The sequence below is a fragment of the Panthera tigris genome, chromosome B3 (assembly GCF_018350195.1).
Source record: "Panthera tigris isolate Pti1 chromosome B3, P.tigris_Pti1_mat1.1, whole genome shotgun sequence".
NCBI lineage: Eukaryota > Metazoa > Chordata > Mammalia > Carnivora > Felidae > Panthera > Panthera tigris.
In genome coordinates this window covers 138,842,905-138,860,939 of record NC_056665.1, presented here as the reverse complement: position 1 = coordinate 138,860,939, position 18,035 = coordinate 138,842,905, and the positions used below count along the sequence as shown (strand labels likewise).

Here is an 18,035-nt window from a genome sequence, read left to right as displayed (position 1 = left end):
AGAGTCCATTGGGCACCATCTTGAATGGAGGGTGAATCACTAACAATTATCAGTGTGGTTAAGAACGGAAAACGCAACTCCTACCTTCTGTTCTCACCAGATCACGAGCTCCCTGAGGGCAGAATCTTCTGCTGTGAACAGACCCCCCCTGCTCCATCTTTCCAAGGACTGAGCACCTAGTTGGTGCTGATGATGTATTTGTTGATGCGGGTGGGTTCCGGAACCTTGAATTACAATAAAGTAGCGCGGTGTATTAGTTATCCGTTGCTGCGTAACAGATTCCTCCAAAACTCAGTGACGGAAGCAACACACATTTATTATCCCAGAGTTTCTGTGGGACCAGGAATTCAGACGTGGCTTAGCCGGGTCCCCCATTCACAGTATCTGCAAAAGCAGTCAAGCCTCTGTGGCTCTGCGGTCATGCCCCGGGTGTCCGGGGCAGGATCTTCTTCCGAGCTCCTGAGTCCTCGAAGACCGCTAGGCTGAGGGTCATTGTCAGTTCCTTGCGAGGTGGGCCTTTCCATTGGGCAGCTCACAATATGGCAGCTGGCTTCATCTGAGCAAGCGAGTGGAGGCCAAGAGAAGGTGTGTGCAAGACAGAAGTCACCTGTAACCGAATCCCAGACGTACCATCCCGTCCCCTTTGCCGGGGTAAGAAGAGACTCCAGCCCGCACGCAGCGGTCGCTTCTTTGACCAACAAATATGTATTAAACTCACCCCGAAGCAGAGCAGAATTCCAGGTGAGTCCCACTGATTCTGGTCTAGGGCGATGCGGCTCTGCGTGCCGACTAGTCACGTGTCTGTGGGCAAGCGGCTTCCTCTCTTCCTCCGTTTGCTTTACTTGTAAATGAAGATAAACACGCGCCTCCCTTATGGGCCAGTTGTCACAATGCTATGAGCTGAGACGGTGTTTTGCAAACAGTAGGCCACGACCCATTTGCGGATCTGTTATTAGTTTAGTGCGAGGCTCAGCAAACTTTTTCTTGTGAAGGGCCAGACGGTATTTTATTTGGGCTTTGCGGGTATAATGGTCTCTGTCGCAACTCTTCTGCAGTGCAAAGGCCGCCATAGGTAACATGTAGACAAATGAGTGTGGCTGTGTTCCAAAATCTTATTAACAAAAACAGGTGGCAGGCTGGATTTGGCCCAAGGGCCATAGTTCGCCAACCCTTTCCTCAGTGGATTACAACTAGCATTAAAAAAAAAAATTAAGTGGGGGTACCTGGATGGCTCAGTCAGTTAAGTGGCCAACCTCGGCTCAGGTCGTGATCTCACGATTCGTGAATTCAAGCCCCGCGTCGGGTTCTGTGCTGACAGCTCAGAGCCTGGAGCCTGCTTGGGATTCTGCGTCTCCGTCTCTCTCTGTCCCTCTCCCGCTCCCACTCTGTCTTTCTCTCTCAAAAATAAATAAACCTTAAAAAAAATTTTAAATTAAATGGAATAGAAACATCAAGGTGCATTGCACACGGCAAAAGGGACAAAGTTTTTTGACATTTTGATTTCGGCAGTGGTATAGAGATAGCTATGGCTGGACCTGCCTACCCACACGTATCATTTACTGGGTTGAAATGTGAAATGTATATATTTCTGTAGTTTGTGATTAAAAACAAAAGAAGAACAAGAAAGCCACCGAGTTCATGCACGTGGTGCCCTTCGTACGGCCCCTGGCCCATAGCACATGCACAAGAACTGTGAGCCACGTAAAATTCAATGCTAGATGCATGGGAGACACAGAGACCTGGGCTCCAACCATGTCTTCAGGAGGACACCCTCGGAAAGAAGTCGATAATTGTGAGGGCACGGGCCCTCCAAGAGGCTAATGGCGAGGGGGCTCAGGGGAAGAGGTGAGTGGGGCCACTTGCAACATGAAAAAGACACGAAGGCTGGTCCACGTCTAGCACAGTCCCAGCGAGTCCCCAGGAAGGATGCGGTCTTCCTGACGGAGAAAGACACGAGCTCCAAACTAGGCTCGGCAGGCGGGGGGGAAAGAATACGGATTTTCGGTCCCGCAAAGGCTGTCATCATTAGTTGGCCATCATCAGTTTAATTCTTTTCGACAGTTGGGCGCATTAAAGCAGTCCTTCACTCATCAGCAAATCCCCCCCTGGAGGGAGCAACGATCGCGTGGCAAGCCCTGTTTTCGGACTAGCGATATGGTGGCAAGTATAACAAAATCCCTGCCCGGAGGAGCTTCCATTCTAGCGGGAGAGACAGAAAATAAATACACAAATGTACACATGATATCAAATATCGGTGTTGGTTGTCAAATAGGGTAAGGACAGAGAGGTGGGGGCCTGGGGCAGGGGAGGACATTGGAGAGAGATGTGACAAAGCAAGGCAATGGAGCTGTGTTCCCGGGGGGAAGGGTTCTAGGCAGGGAAGAGCCCGTGCAAAGACTCCGACCCGAAGCAGCAGGCCTCCTGCATCGAGTTCTGAACGAAACGCAGAGAAGGGGAGAAGGGCCTTCAACTTCCACAAGCAGGCGGCCTCCCTCTCCCTCCATCCTTGCCGCTGAGGTGCCAGTCAAGGATTTGAGCTCTTTGTCCGGCGTGCTGGCGTGGCCGTCTCAGGAGAGGGAAGAGGGGCACCTGGACGGCTCAGTCGTTTCAGCATCAGACGCTTGGTCATGATCTCACGGTTTGTGGGTTCAAGCCCCTTGTTGGGCTCTGCGCTGACAGTGTGGAGCCTGCTTGGGATTCTCTCTCTCTGCCCCTCCCTGCTCACTCTCTCTCTCTCTCTCTCTCAAAATAAATAAATAAACTTAAAAAAAAAAAAAGGAGGAGGAGGAGGGGGGGGAGGAGAAGGAGAAGGAGAAGGAGAAGGAGAAGGAGAAGGAGAAGGAGAAGGAGAAGGAGGAGAAGAAATTCAACCACAGCAAGAATCCTGCTTTTCATTTACATCCTCTGCTAGCAACCATCATTATAATGATTAAATCAGTAAACCGGGCAACGCTGGCTGTGGATTGGAGAGCAGTACATTCTTCCACGGAAGCCCAGTTGAGAATATCCGAGAGTAGCTCTCACTGCAGTCCTTGAACAACGCAAAAACATGGGATTTTCTTTTTCTTTGTGCCTTTAGCAATGCTTTTTGGAAGGTTTTTTTCTTTGTTTTTTTCTCAAAATGAAATAAGTGAGTGTGTCTTTTTTTTTTTAAGATTTTTTTTGTTTATTTCTTTTTGAGAGAGAGAGAGACACACACACACAGTGTGCGAGCAGGGGAGGGGTAGAGAGAGGGAGACACAGAATCCGAAGCAGGTTCCAGGCTCTGAGCTGCCAGCACAGAACCCGACGCGGGGCTGGAACTCACAAACCGTGAGATCATGACCTGAGCTGAAGTCGGACACTTAACAGACTGAGTCCCCCAGGTGCCCCAAGTGTGTGTCTTTTTAATTAGCGCCTGTAACATACGTGTTGTTCGGGTTTTTTCTCTTCATTCATTTCATTAGTATTTGAATGTGGTTTTACTTGAATGGTGTATTTTGGAGAATTTCAGGAAGAAATTACTTCCATTTGGAATCTCTCCTTCCTGTTAGACTGCCTGACCCCAGCCCCCTGCTCACACACGTACGTATTCCCACAGATAAGCCTGGTCGTGAATTCTCTATTTGCACCCCTCTTGGTTACTGTAAGCGGCGTGCCGGTGAGAGTCATGTAATTTTAATATCCAAGAGGAAGCAAAGCATTTGTCTGTCAATCAACCAACGGTGAGCCAGGTTCTACCCCGTTGTCAGGTAAGCCTTCCCACTTTCAGGAAGTTCAACTCTAGCAAGGGAGACCAGATTCAGAGGACACATTGGACAGAATGTTCCCCGAGCTTCGGCAGTTGACACGTCTCTTGGGAGGTGTGTTAGCATGGGGGGCACCTGGACAACAGCACAGTATGTTCCAGGGCGTCCGAGCTTTCAACTCCTGTTTATTGAGCATCTATTATACTAATAGGAAGGGCAAGGTCTCGGGCACTCCCTATCATTATCTCACTTAACCCTGCCTTTGCCCTACAGCAAGCGCTCTGATCCCATCCCGCCGACGGGCAACGAGGATCTGAAGGTGGACTGTTTGACCACCCACCATCTCAGGCCTACTGAGCACACATGCAGGAGCTGATTTTGAATTCCGGCTCCTAAACCTTTTCTCTCTATGGCCGTGGCAAGTTGCTTACCTTAATTTATTTATCTGCACAATTAGTATAATAAAAGTTACCTTCCTGTGGTGGAGACTACTGGTTACCTACCTAGTATCTACCCTACTCTTCACCCTTATTAAATCAATCCTGGGGTTATCGAAGGCAGCAATGTACCTAGCTAGCCTCTCTTGCAGGCAGGGATGGCCAAAGACATTTAAGTGGACGTCATCACATGGGCCTCCTAGGGACGACTTTTAAAGGGAGGCAACTAGTCTGTGAGGTTTACCCTCTTGCCTTTGTCCTCGTTTCCCTTTCCGCTGCCTGGAGTGTGGGCACGATGGCTGGGGATACAGCAGCCATCTTGCCATCACGAGCCAACCTCAAAGACAGAAGTAAGGACTATGGATGGCAGAGCAGGTCCTTGGAAAGATTCTGGTCACCGTCGCATTGAAACAGAAAAGATTCAATGTGGAGTAATCATCTGCCCCACTTACTTGCAGATGAAGCAGATAAGATACCGAGAAGTGGAGGGACTTGCCTCTGGACCCACAGCTGGAGAGCTTGCTGGTGGGAAGATGGGCTTCGTGACCCGCTTCTCTCTCATCCTCAGGGCAGTGACCTTCCCGTCAGGCACTTTCGCCTCTAGTTTTCCCCGAGCCAATAAAGAAAAAGAAGAAAGACGACCATTTGGGGCGCTTTTAGCTCAACAGTGGTGAAGGACTTGCTATGCTGCAGAGCCATGACCTTGACCATGGCCGTCAACCGTAGAGCCTTTTCCTCTTGCCGAGTTTTGAGGAACCACAGAGGGGACTACAGAAGAGCTCATGGAGCGGGGGACAGGGGATGCTGGCTGTTGTACACTTATGGCTGTCGGTTGTAAGGGGGATCAGAGCTTGAACTTGGGTGAGGAACTGATGGCGGGCTTCCACGGCTTGGAACTGGCATCGTGGCCTGCCGTACGGCATGAGGTCGAAGTCGGAAGGCACAAGGGTGATTCCACAGAGTCAGGAGGCTGGCGGAAGGACGGGGAGCGCCCTGGAAACCCGTGGGCTCATCAGAAGGAGACAAGGAACTTGCCTGAAGTGAAAAACCAAAAGCAAAAACCCACAACACCATTTCTATCAGTAATTCCAAGCTTACCGTTCAATCCAAACTTTGAAATAGAGAAATGGTCGTGCGCAGCCCAGCCGTTTTTGCACGGCACATCACACTTACAACGTGTTTTATATGCTCTCACTGAGGCAGGCTAACACCATCACTCCCATCTTGCAAATGACACAGTGACGGTCAGAGACCCTAAATGATTTGCTCTGGGTCTCCCAGCTAGTAAGGCAGCCCGTGGGGATGTCATCCAGGGTCTCCTAACTCATCGCTTTGCCTTGCCATTACAGACGATTTCCCCAGACGTTGGCCAACACAAATGAGAGCAGGTGTGCCCAAGACAGTGCCACAAGCTCTGGCACTGGATAAGGGGCAGAATGGCATGGAGGCGTGAAGTCACCGGGGGGGGGGGGGGCGCGGGGAGCAATGGAAGGGAGGCAAGGTTTGAGTTCAAAGTTACAGGCTTATTGCTTGCGCTAAAATATCCTGTGGGCAATTCTAAGACAATGGAAGAGAGATCAACACATTTCCACACCGGCAATAAAGCTATGGGGATAGGACCTTCTTTCTGCCCAGCCAGAGCTGGCCCAACTCAGCCCACCCCTGCCTGCCGATCCCAGCACATAATGCCCCTGTTCCCTGAAGTGTAATTGCACAAAGATACACACGGCATTTCTTAATTGTGGGCTGTCTCTTCCTGTTGTGCAAACTGATGCTGAGTTGATTGCCATTCCAGAAAGGAAGTGTCCCAACTTGAGTCTGCCATCTTGGAATTCCAACTCTGTGTCCCAACTTTGGGACCGTGAGCTTTTACAAGGTCCAGTCTGTGAAATGGAGATTTTGAAGTTTACCTGTGGATTGTTTTGTTCATGAAGTTGGAAACTAGGCAGAAAGTTGCTGATCCCGCACCTGATAGGGAGCCAGCGTGTGGAAGTTCCAGATTGTGGACACCTCTCACTGGATACTTAGGAGGATAAGATATCCATTCCAACCAAAGGGACTTGCTATTGAAGGAGACATTTAGAGATATTTTATGGCCAATTCTCAAGCTCTGACAAAGTTATTTGTAATTTAATTCATTCATTTATTCATTCTTCGCAATAAACGTGTTTTCCTTTAAAGATGTTAATCAGGTGTCTGAAAATGTTTGTAACATTTGGTTTGGTAATTTTGCTCCTTGCACCCTAGCCCACTGGACATTTCTACATGTGAAAAATACCTGAAGTCAAGTCCACGGACACATTATTTATGGTGGTTGAAAACTGGAAACAATTGAAATGGCAAAAAGGTTAAGTATACCATGAAAGGTTTGCCCAGTGAAATAGTAGATTATCCCTTAAAAATTTCATGGAGAGGGGCGCCTGGATGGCGCAGTCGGTTGAGCGTCCGACTTTAGCTCAGGTCACGATCTCACGGTCCGTGAGTTCGAGCCCCACGTCGGGCTCTGGGCTGATGGCTCGGAGCCTGGAGCCTGCTTCCGATTCTGTGTCTCCCTCTCTCTCTGCCCCTCCCCCGTTCATGCTCTGTCTCTCTGTCTCAAAAATAAATAAACGTTAAAAAGAAAAAAAATTTCATGGAGATGGTGTTTACGGTGCCATGGGCAAATACGGAATTTATACCCACGTGTGTACACACTCACACACGTAAAAATAATCACAAAATATAGAGAAAAATTGAAACACTTAAAATATCAAATTACTAGCAATTGGCTCAAATAATTGCAGTACAGACATAAGATAAAATAGTATGCATGGTGTACAAGAATATTTAATACTCCAGAAGACTGTGACATGTGAAAGAGAAATTGTGGGTTACACAGCAGGACATATACTATGGCCCAAATATTTGTTTAAATGTCCTTATTTCTATAGCAACACAGGGCAAACTGATGTAGCCCTAAACACCTTAAGGAGTGACAAGTGAATGGCGGGATTAGAAATGACTTTTACTTCATTTGTGCTCTTCTGAGTTCACAAATACTCTCCACCAGCAACATACATTTCTCTAGAATCAGAAAAGAACCCCGCTCCCCGCCCCCCACCAGTAATAACGCACAGATAGGTGTGGGGGCCGTTCATCGGTACTTCCGGTTTTCCACTTCCACCACCTGATAGGCTGGCACTGCCAGGCCCCACCCCCGGAGAGAGCCACGTGACTAGTTCTGGCCAGTGAGCAGCGAGCAGAAGTGAAGCGTGTCACTTCCGGGGGCGGGAGCGCTAGAGTCTCAAGGCTAGAGCCCAGAGCTTCCGGTGCTAATTAAAAGGTGGGGTTTAGCAAGTGCTGGAGAAATGCTGGGGGCCCAGTGGCACCACCCCCCCAGGACTTTTCTCTTTCATAAACTCAGGAAGGTGGGGAGCAGTTGACGGAGAAATAATGCGCCACTTCCTTGACTCATGACGTTCCCGTTCTGAGCTGGGACAGACACGCTTCCGGGAAAAGCGAAATAGGACGCCCGGTCCTTTATATTTTTCCCATTTTAATTACGAAGCATTAACATCCGTTTTGTTAATAACACCCCCATTGCCTGATGACGGTGTGACCCTAAAAAGTAGAATACACGGGGGGTGTCCCTTCCACAGGTGAGACGCCTGAGTCCGAACACGGTTCCCTGGGGGTGCTTAACCCACGGGCGTCAGGGTCAGGATTTGAACTCGGATCTGCCTGCCCCCAGGTCTGACCTTGTCCACCCACGAGGCCTTCTGTTTATCATAATGGCCTCTTACTGGGGTCTTCGTGCCATTATTGGGTTCATCGGCTCGACAGAGGCTTTTCTATTTTCTCCAGATGAAATCAATTCCCCCCCCCCCCCCCCCCGCCAGTAGACTGATGTCATCACTCTAGAAACAGGGAACCCTTCTTTCCTGAAATTTAAAAAAAAAAGCATTTTCCCTTGATTATCATCCCTATCCCCCAAACACGGATTATAATATTTCTGTACATCCCCTCAGGTACCCATGTGTGTAAGTTAGGTGTTGAAGAGGAGAGCGAGACCAACGGAGAAAGCAATTGGGAGGGAAAGGGTTAAGCATTTTATTATTCTTGCTGCATTTGTAGTAAATTGTGTAATAGTTTTCATGTCTTAATTACTTAAATTTTATATTGAGCTATAGTGATATTATCTCTCTTTTTGTCTCTACACAATTGTATTTTATAATAGCTTTTATTAGAACCTACATGAATGGAATTTAAAATGAACACATCATTTCTGCTACTTGGGCCGTATAGAAAAGAGAGCACTTCTCTGATATTTGGCATGAAAAGTACTTTCCTTTGTATTTTATGACACATAGCAAGTTATATTAGGTGGGGACATATTTTGAACAGAATGGTAACTAAGGGAGACTACGGAACTCTTTTTTTTTTTCTGCTTTTAGTAACTTCCTCTGTGGAGAGGGGTTTGGGGTACTCACTATGTCAAAAAAAAAAAACCCACCCCCAGAAAAGAATCACCTAATTATAGTAAAATGCAAATGATATATATATATATATTTTTTTTTGAACTGAGGTTTTCTTTTAGAAAAATTGGACGTGGTCTACATATTAGAGGATTGTTGGAAAATTGGGTGTTAAATTGCAATATCGAATTTCATCTGTTAATGTAGCAGCTACATTTTTTTTAATCCAATAGTTAATATTATGTGTAGCAAATTGTACAAATTGTGTCCCACCCTGGCTCCTTTTAAAAGACTGTGATCTCTCCAACGTGGAGTTTTCAAAATGAACCAATAACTTGCATTCAAAGAAATGCAGCAAATGCTTCAGTACAGAGCTGAAAATGGTTTTTGTTTATATTTTCCATTCCCCCCTCCCTTTTTTTATATATAAAATCAGGGGTAAAGGAATCTGTAAATCGGAAAGTCTCTTGCATACAGAAGCTCAGATACAAAGAGGAAGAAACTCAACAAAGGATTCGGTGGGTACTTGAGAGAGGACGGCAATAGAAATAAATGTGAAGAAATATTATAGATGCATATTTAATATTGTTGTGTTTATTGCTTCATTTATAAAAGTCAACCAGCTAGAAACTGTGAATGCATAAGCTTCTCGCAGGATAGAAGTTAGAAACGGTGTGGGGTGTACCTCCACTCTTACCGTTCCCAAGGCAATTAATTTAGAAAATCATTGCTTCGTTATAATGAATGCAGTTCTTTAGGCTGGAAGGAGAAAACATGTGAAAGGAATAGGCATTTGTTCTTGGCCACTGTCTGTTCCTGCCTTTCCAGTTACTATGTTCCCCAAAATAAATCTTCTTCCCCGGCCAGCGCGCATTACCTCCTCTGTGAAGCCCCCTTGGGCTTCCTTGAAACATTTGCTTGCTCCCTATTTTGGCTCTCACTATGCCTCGAGTCTGAAGACAGGCTATATAGTTCTAGATCCCTTATAAACAGCCCTGCCCCTCCACTAAGTGGGAAGTCCTTTCTGCGGATGGACCTTGTCCGATCACGTTTCTGTCTGCAGCCCCTCATCCTGTGTCCTCTCTCACATAGGATGCTTAGAAACGATGCCGGTAGCATGCAGCTGAATTCTGCCAATGCCACGTCCCCGGCTCGGGGCAGGGCTGGGTTTTGCCACCCCACGCAAAGATTAACACACTACCTCTGCCTTCAGGAGCACGGAAAGTCTTGATTAAAGAAGCCATAAAATAATTAGATGTAAAGTGATAAAGTGCAAATTGGGGGTGACAGACTAGATTTTTTTATAATCATCAGAGGAGACGCTCAAGGGTTTGGACTCGGGGCTAGAGGGGGGCAGTATTCCAAGATGAGAATATCACTCCACAGGGCCTGGCCCAGCATATATTTCTGAAGGAGGTTGTGTGTTCTCATATGACACTCAGACAGTCACCATGTTTTACATAAAACCATATATCAAGTGGGAAGAAAGCAAGGAGGGAGGGAGGAAGGAAGGGAAGGAGGGAAGGAAGGAAGGAGGGAAGAGAGGAGGGAGGGAGGGAGGGAGGGAGGGAGGGAGGGAGGAAGGGAAGGAGGGAAGGAAGGAAGGAGGGAAGAGAGGAGGGAGGGAGGGAGGGAGGGAGGAAGGAAGGAAGGGAAGGAGGGAAGGAAGGAAGGAGGGAAGAGAGGAGGGAGGGAGGGAGGGAGGAAGGAAGGCAGGAAGGAAGGCAGGAAGAGGAAAAGAAGGGGGAAAAATACAAAAACATCAGACTCCCAGACTCTTGCCTTCTTTACAAGTTTCTTTCCATGATTTTCCAATTACCAACTCCAGTCCATTTCCAGATGCTGATTCTTTTTAATCTGCAATGCAGCGTCCCTCCCTTTACTGGAATAGACCCTCTCTCCAAATCATTGCCAGCCCATGCTTTCCTTAGTCTGTCCAGCTCAGACCCACACTTCCTTCCCTGCTCTCCATAAATCGCAGATTCCTCCTCTGAGGTCTGGTTCCTCTCCCTCACACCCCCACCCTGCCGCACCCCCCCCCCACACACACACACACATCAGTCCACTTTTATTTCTCTCTTCTTTTTATTAACATGTCCGCACTGTTCCTAAACATAAAGGGCTTCTTGAGGAACTAATTTCACCACATTTCTTTGGGTGTTATATGGATGTTCAGAATGGAGATCAAGAGGCACAAAAATAGATTTTGTTGATTTATGAGACCTGGCTGTTTTCAATTCCCCATCAGTATGGGCAGGCATGATGCAGTCAAGAGATAAAGCATCTGCTCCCCCCACGTTTCATTTGTGAACTTTAGCACCAGATGTAAATCATTCATAAAATCCCAAAGTGTTGGAAGGTATCCGTCCCTCGTTTTCGCAGACATACACTCCACATACTGTACCCGGTGCTCTCTCTCATTTGTGGCAAATGGTAGGAGCAGAATTTTAATGACTACCAGAAATAAATTTTCAGCAGCTGGAAGAAACAAACAAACAAACAAAAACCAGGTAGTTCTGGAAAGCCTAACACGTAGTCACTGCTCGTCAGAGTTCTGGAAACAAAAAGGGACTCCATGAGGTTATGGCCATGCCACGTCGCCACCTGTAAAAGACGTTAAGGGAGACGAGATATTTTGGCTGGTAGCCGCTCTTTCCGATTCCTTTTGGGGGTGTCAGGTCTGTGTTAATAAAGACTCTCTCAGCGGTGACTGCAAAGGGCGTTTGCTTCTGGTTGAGCAGTGACCCCATCTGTCGCCTTGGCCATACCTTCCACATTGCCATGACTCCATTCGGACGTCGAATGACATTTATTGAGGATCTGGATAAGATACAGTTCCTCCTTTCAAGATGTTGAGAGTCTTGCTCTAGGGGAAGAGGGACCGAGGGGAAGACGGTATGTACGTGATACGATGACACTATGGAGTGCCGTGGTGAGCCTTCTTCCACTTTGCATGTCGCATCTTCCCGAAACAACAAATCCATTCCTTTGGAAGATCCAGATGGGAAAGCCAGTTAAGGAACCCTGCCATCTTCGGACCAAGGAAAGGGCAGGTGATCCAAACAAGCTCAGATAACCGGCGGAGTAGAGTGATAGCAAGAAACAAAATGGTCAGCTGAGGCATCCCAACAGTGCTGGTTCCTGCTCCTGGGCCATCCGGGTGCTTTCCGTTCCCCTCCTTTTAAACCCCAGCTGTTCAGTCTTTCCTCTCTGACTTTGGGTGACGCCACAGCCTTACAACCAACGTTTCCATGACAATCATCGAGAGTCCATTTCAGGGGTTTGCCATGATGTTAGTTACTCTTACGGATCTCTCTGGGAAACTCCGTGATTATTAAAGAACGTACAGAATTCAAAGAGAGCACAGGGTATCCGTGTGGTCTGGACGTGGCAGGAAGCTATCCGAGAAAGCTTCCTGGAGGAGGTGGTGTTTAAAAGATCATTAGAGGAAGAACAGGAGTAGAAGCGATGGACTTTAAGCCTCTTTTGCAAAATACAGACCACGGTTGTGAGACTAAGGGCTCCAGCTGTGATGTTCAGAGGGATATAAATCCACTAGCCAATGTCGACGGAATATAGTCTTTGTACGAGGCGTCTAGAAAATACGTATTCTTTCCTTAAATCCTCCCAGCTCCACGGAGCATCGCACAACTGGAGATGCCCAAGTCCCAGCTCCTTGGACTGTGGTAGTTTGCTTCCCTGGCCCTCTCTGCAGCAGGACACCTCTTTTTCATTCCTCCCAAAAAAGAAATTCGGTAATTCCCCCAAATTCTTCTACAGTAATTATGGGGGGGGGGGTGAAGGGAGGTTCCTGCGTGGTGCATCCGTGATTGTTCTGCCTCCTACAGAAAATGGAAGAAATGGCAATCCTCAGTGAAGAATTTGGGATTTCTACAATACCATTTCCTTCTCACTTTTAGGTCAGCTAGCAGGGGAGGACCCAAGGGGATCCTGCACGAAATAGCTGAACTGAAATTTTAATGAGAGTTGCTTATTGTGCCTCTCCAAGCGTTCCCGCATCCATTCATTCGTGCATCCACTCGCTTATGTATCCATCAACCCATTCATTCTTGGCTATGCTCTTTAAAGATTAGTGTCATATAAACATGATGAAAAGCATGCCGAAGTTTCTTTCTGAAATCCTGAAAAGGTGATAGGCTAAGGAGAAAATACACTGATTGGTCTGGCCGTCCTGAGATCTGGATTCAGGTCCCAACACCTCCACTTGCTGGCTACGAGAGCTAGTCTCTACGCCCCTCCTTTCTTGAAACAGGAATCGTAATCTCCGCTCTTTCTGCACCAGAAGGTTTTCAGAAAGACTGCAGGAACTGGTCCTTTGCTTTGTAACACAGACTCCCAATCCCATGAAGCTATTGCCTGGGTTCTAGCCTGTGGCTCTTAAGGAGACGTGTGAGTTTATAAAAGTCATTTGCATTGTCTGCATCCCCTTTCCTTCCTCTGGGCTATGGGTTGGGGGGCGGGGGGTTGGAATACCGAATTACAAATATTCTTTCCAGCTCAACACACTTATAAACAGAACCCTGTGTATGGCTTTCCTAAAACTCTTGATGTCTTGCTTGCCTTTGTCTTGTTTCCTAAGACAGCCCGGACCATTCACATCCATCCAGCCTTCACATCTCACTGGCTCTCGTGTTTTATTTTATTTTATTTTATTTTTCAATTTTTTTTAGTTGTTTTTGGGAGACAGAGAGACAGAGTGGGGGAGGGGCAGAGAGCGAGAGAGGGAGACACAGAATCCGAAGCAGGCTCCAGGCTCCGTGCTGCTCAGCACGGAGCCCGACGCGGGGCTCGAACCCACGAGGCGCAGGGTCGCGACCCGGGCCGAAGTCGGACGCTCAACCGACCGAGCCACCCAGGCGCCCCTGGCTCTCATGTTTTAAATACTAGTAACAGCGAGGTGCATGGGTGGCTCAGTCGGTTGAGCGTCCGACTCTCGATCTCAGCTCAGGTCCTAATCTCAGGGTCGTAAGTTCAAACCCCGCGTTGGGCACCACGCTGGGCGTGAAACCTACTTTTAAAAAAAATTTAACAAGATTGGTGATAGCAGCTCAGCCGTGGGGAGGGCTTACTCTGGTTCTGCCACTCTGCCCGGAGCCGTGCATGCCTTATCTCCCTGAACTCTCACAAGAACATTAGGACAAAGGTCCCACGACAACTCCTCTATAATTTAGGTCTCGGGGACGTGAAGCCACCTGGCGGGCTGGTGATAGAGCCCCGCAGAACGAAGCCAGGCCTAGAGTCTAATTCTTAACCATGCGGCCTGCTGTTGCTCTTGAAAATACTTCCCCCAACTTTTTCCCCTCTTGGACTGTCTCCATCCTCTCCTTCCCTTTATGCACCCACCTTTGCTTGTGCGCACACACACGTGTTCGCACACACACACACACACACACACGTGTTCACAGGCACACGGGCAGATAAGACAATGCAAGAGGTCACCGCTTGGTCTGTCTTGAAGCCTGATACAGTCACTTGTCCTCTCTCGGTTTTAACCCTCGAGGTCCAAGTCTTTAAAATAAGGCCACCGGATATATCTCCCTGAGATCTGAACTCTGAGCTCATTTCTCAAGTGAAGAAAATTTACGCCAAACATCTGTGTTATCACTTCCATCCCTACTGTTCCGGTTTCTCCCTTAAAATGTGTAATAGTTGATCTCTTTCTCTATAAAGTGTATATGCCACGCACTCTCACATCCTTCTGCCTTTCTTCTTTGCTTTTCCATCCGAGCAGGAGTCTTGAGTTCCTCTTCTGCATCACTAATTTAAATTTCTTTACTGCCAGTTTCCTGTTTTCTACCGTAAAATCAGCGTCGACGTCATTATCCTGCCCCATTTCTAGCCCCTGACGTTGTTTGCTCGTTTGCTTTGGAAAGTGATCGGAAAACGAGAAAGAAAATTGTCCTGGATGCCCCAAGCCATCATTGATGGGCGTCTGGTCTCTCTTTTGCGCAGATGCAGAAGGCCTGTCGAGGGGGCGTGTGCGCGTGCGTGCACGCACAGGTGTGCACACGCGTGTGTGGCCACGGGGAGAGGTGGAGGAAGTGCCACTTCCCGCAGGAGAGGAAGCCACCAACTGGCGCGTCGTGTCCGGGTAAGTGAGTGAGGTTTCCAGGTGGCTGTTTCCACCTCCGTCACCGCTCACGCCCCTCCGCGCCCACACCGTCTTCCTCCGGGATGATCGGCTCTGGATTGAGTCACTGTGCTCTGTAGGAAGCGTGAGGACGCTCAGCGGCGGGGACTTCACAGGAAGCTTGGCAGGCTGCCGCCCGAGCCACAGCACAGGGAGTTTAGATGTCAAGGTTTGGGAACTAAAAATACAAAGGGAATATGCAATGGGCAGATGCACGGGGGCCGACGCTCCCGGTGATTTTGTTCTGTAACCCCCTAGAACTTGCCAGAAGAAAGACGGTGCCCCCCCCCACCCCAATGCCAATCACCCATCAAGGCCCTGAGGCAGCATAGAACGTGCTTTTCCACGTTCGAGGCTCCCTTGTGCTTCCCTTGGAAGGCTGGAGAAACGCAGGCAAATTCTCCTTCGGAAGTTCCAGTGCACCCGATGAAGGAGCCCGAGGGTCCCCCTCGTCCCCACATAGCTCAGAGCAAGGGGCTTTGCCACCTGTGCTGGGGATGACTCAGGGAGCGTTCTTCCTGTTTTAGCTGATGCTGTGAGCCATCCGGTGTGACATGTTTCTCCTTGTGATGAATCACACAGCCACACACAGGAAGCTGGCCCTACAGGAAAACGTGGCTCAAAAGGAGCTTGTCTGTGTGTCAGGGGCCTGGGGTGAAAGGCTGCTCCTCAGAAGCATTTCTACTATTCCTTTTCCAAAACCCCTCGGCCTTTGTCAAAGTTCCTCTGAGTTATTTGAAGAAATGCTCTTGGTTCATGCGGCCATGGCCCTCGATGCCAGGCCTCTGCCTATAATTTGCAAAGACGTTGACCTCACAGGTAGACCCCAGCTTCTGTGTGGTCAGAAACCTGGAGTAGAGGGGCGCCTGGGTGGCTCAGTCGGTTAAGTGTCCGACTTCGGCTCGGGTCATGATCTCGCGGTTCATGAGTTTGAGCCCCGCGTCGGGCTCTGGGCTGACAGCTCGGAGCCTGGAGCCTGCTTCCGATTCTGTGTCTCCCTCTCTCTCTGACCCTCCCCCCCATTCATGCTCTGTCTCTCTCTGTCTCAAAAATAAATAAACGTTAAAAAAAAAAAAAAAGAAACCTGTAGCAGATAGTGCAGTCACCTTTGTAGATCCAGCATGGTCAAGTTTGGAACTCAGGGACCAGCTAGGTCAACCTCTTGCTTTCCAGTCGATGAAACCCTGATATTCAAACCGCATGAAGCACCCCACCTCCAGGCTGCCTCCTCGACCCTTGTCAGTGCACCAGTCTTGTGTCATTGTGATCGACAAAATAATGGCCTCCCAAAGATGTCCACATCTCAATCCCCAACACCTGTGAACATGTCACCATACCTGGCAAAGGGACTTTGCAGATGTGACAAGGTTGAGATCTTAACAGACCCTGGACGGTGCAGGTGGGCCTGAGGGCCTACGACTGTCCTATAAGGGTGGGGCAGGAGGGTGGGAGACAGCATGTGACAATGGAAGCAAGAGTTGCATTGCTGATGACCCACAAGCCGAGGAACGCAGGTGCCTCCGGAAGCAGGAAAAGGCAAGGAAACAGATTGTCCCCGGGGAGTCTCCAGAGAAGAACACAGCCCTGCCAACCCACTTTGGTCTTCTGACCTCCAGTGTAGTGAAATAACAAAGTCCTCTTGTTTGAGGCCCCTCTTTTTGCTTTGTTACAGCAGCCACCGGGAGCTAATACCGTCCATTTCTCTTTCCCGTCAGTTTCCGGCTTGGGACTGAGAGCAGAGTTGACAGCAAGAGCTGGGCCTCATCCGTTCTGTGACCTAGCACAGCGCTTGACACATAGTAGGTGTTCGCTTCATGGGTCTGAGACCACCCGGAGCCCTTGGGGGGAGGGGCGGGGGCGGGGGGCTGGTCCCGAAGCCGGGAAGGAGCAAAGACAGAGCGGAACCCCGCACCTGGTCTCCCCCAGCGTCCTTTCTCCTGCACGCTCCCGCTGAGGACACGTGCCCTGCCTCTTCAGGACATACCCCGGCCTCTCCCCTGAGCTGCCCGGCCCGTGGCGGGCAAAGGAGCCAAGAACGGACATTACTCCCACCCCAGCCCTACCTGTTGGCCAGGACTCTGGCTGCAGTCCATCGAATGCTCTCTGTAGGCCAGGCACTGAGCTAAGCCCTTTGCTGGACTTAATTAAATCCTCACAATGACCACGTGGGGCAGGTCAATGATGATCCTCATTTTTTTAACATGGGAACTAAGGCTCAGAGAAGTAGAAGAAGCACGAGAAGATAAAACACCGTGGTTCCGTCTGACTCGCACGTTAACGTTGCTGTTAACCTGTGCCCCGCTCGTCTTTGAAACTCTATTCCTCCCCCGACACGTGGAGACGAACGCCCACGTCGGAGGGTGCGGCCATCGCCCTCCTTCACTCAGCCGTTCAGTCTAGAACTTTTGCTGGGTATCGACTCGGTCCCGGACCCCGCGCTAGGCGGCGGGGAATGCAGACGGAGGCTCTGCCCTGAGAAACCGGAGAAGTCACGTCACTCACAAATAAACCAGCGCGGAACGCAAAACATCAGGGGAAGGCTAGGGAGGATGTTTTCAATTAAATGAGACAACGTTAGAGAAGTGAGGACAGTGCCCGGCACGTAGGAGGTGCCCGAGAAACGTTGGCCGAACGTCTGCCTGGCCCTTCGGGCACCAGATTGATTCCCTCGCTCGGGAGCATCTACTGTCCCCGGGTGCTGGTGGGCTGGGGACAGAGCGGGAGAGGCACCCAAGGGACCCCTCGTCTGAGAACTGGAGGCTGTGGCATCATGGTTGGGCTCCTGAGGATCCCGCCCCGATGGCAGTTAACTCATGATTGGCACCCACAACGAAGGAGCCCCAGTAATGCCCTTGCAACAGCCCCCAGGCCCTTTCCCCTGCCTCTGCCTCTCGCTCTCCACGCTGTCCCAGTGGGGATCCTTGACCCAAAATTGCAGACCAAGTTCGTTTCCTCCATCGTCCGAGGGGCAGCCACACAGTCACGAGTCTACACGGGCAGGCCCAGGGCAGCATGCCAGGCGTCAAGGGCATTCAGGAGGTAAAAACGGTGAAAACGACCGTTTTCCCCCAGAGAAATCGGCGGTTTCACTCACAGATTTTCAATGTTAGTAACTTGAAACATCATCGGCCATGACAATTTGCCCGATCCGAGGTGACGCTCCGTGGGGGCCAAACTGCACCCCCAGCTGGGCACGGAGGCAAGAACACGTGGTCGGCCACAATGATCAGGGTCATGATGATGAGAGTAGTCTGAAGCACGAGCC

At 49.3% G+C, this 18,035-nt stretch overlaps 1 long non-coding RNA gene across 1 annotated transcript; it reads left to right on the top strand.

Annotated features, from left to right (window-relative positions):
* Positions 1-307: 307 nt before the first annotated feature.
* Positions 308-16,886, top strand: LOC122239308. The gene is made up of 4 exons (XR_006218275.1): positions 308-741; positions 14,593-14,731; positions 16,486-16,569; positions 16,697-16,886. It is a non-coding gene; the product is annotated as an uncharacterized LOC122239308 (long non-coding RNA).
* The last annotated feature ends 1,149 nt before the right edge of the window (positions 16,887-18,035 follow it).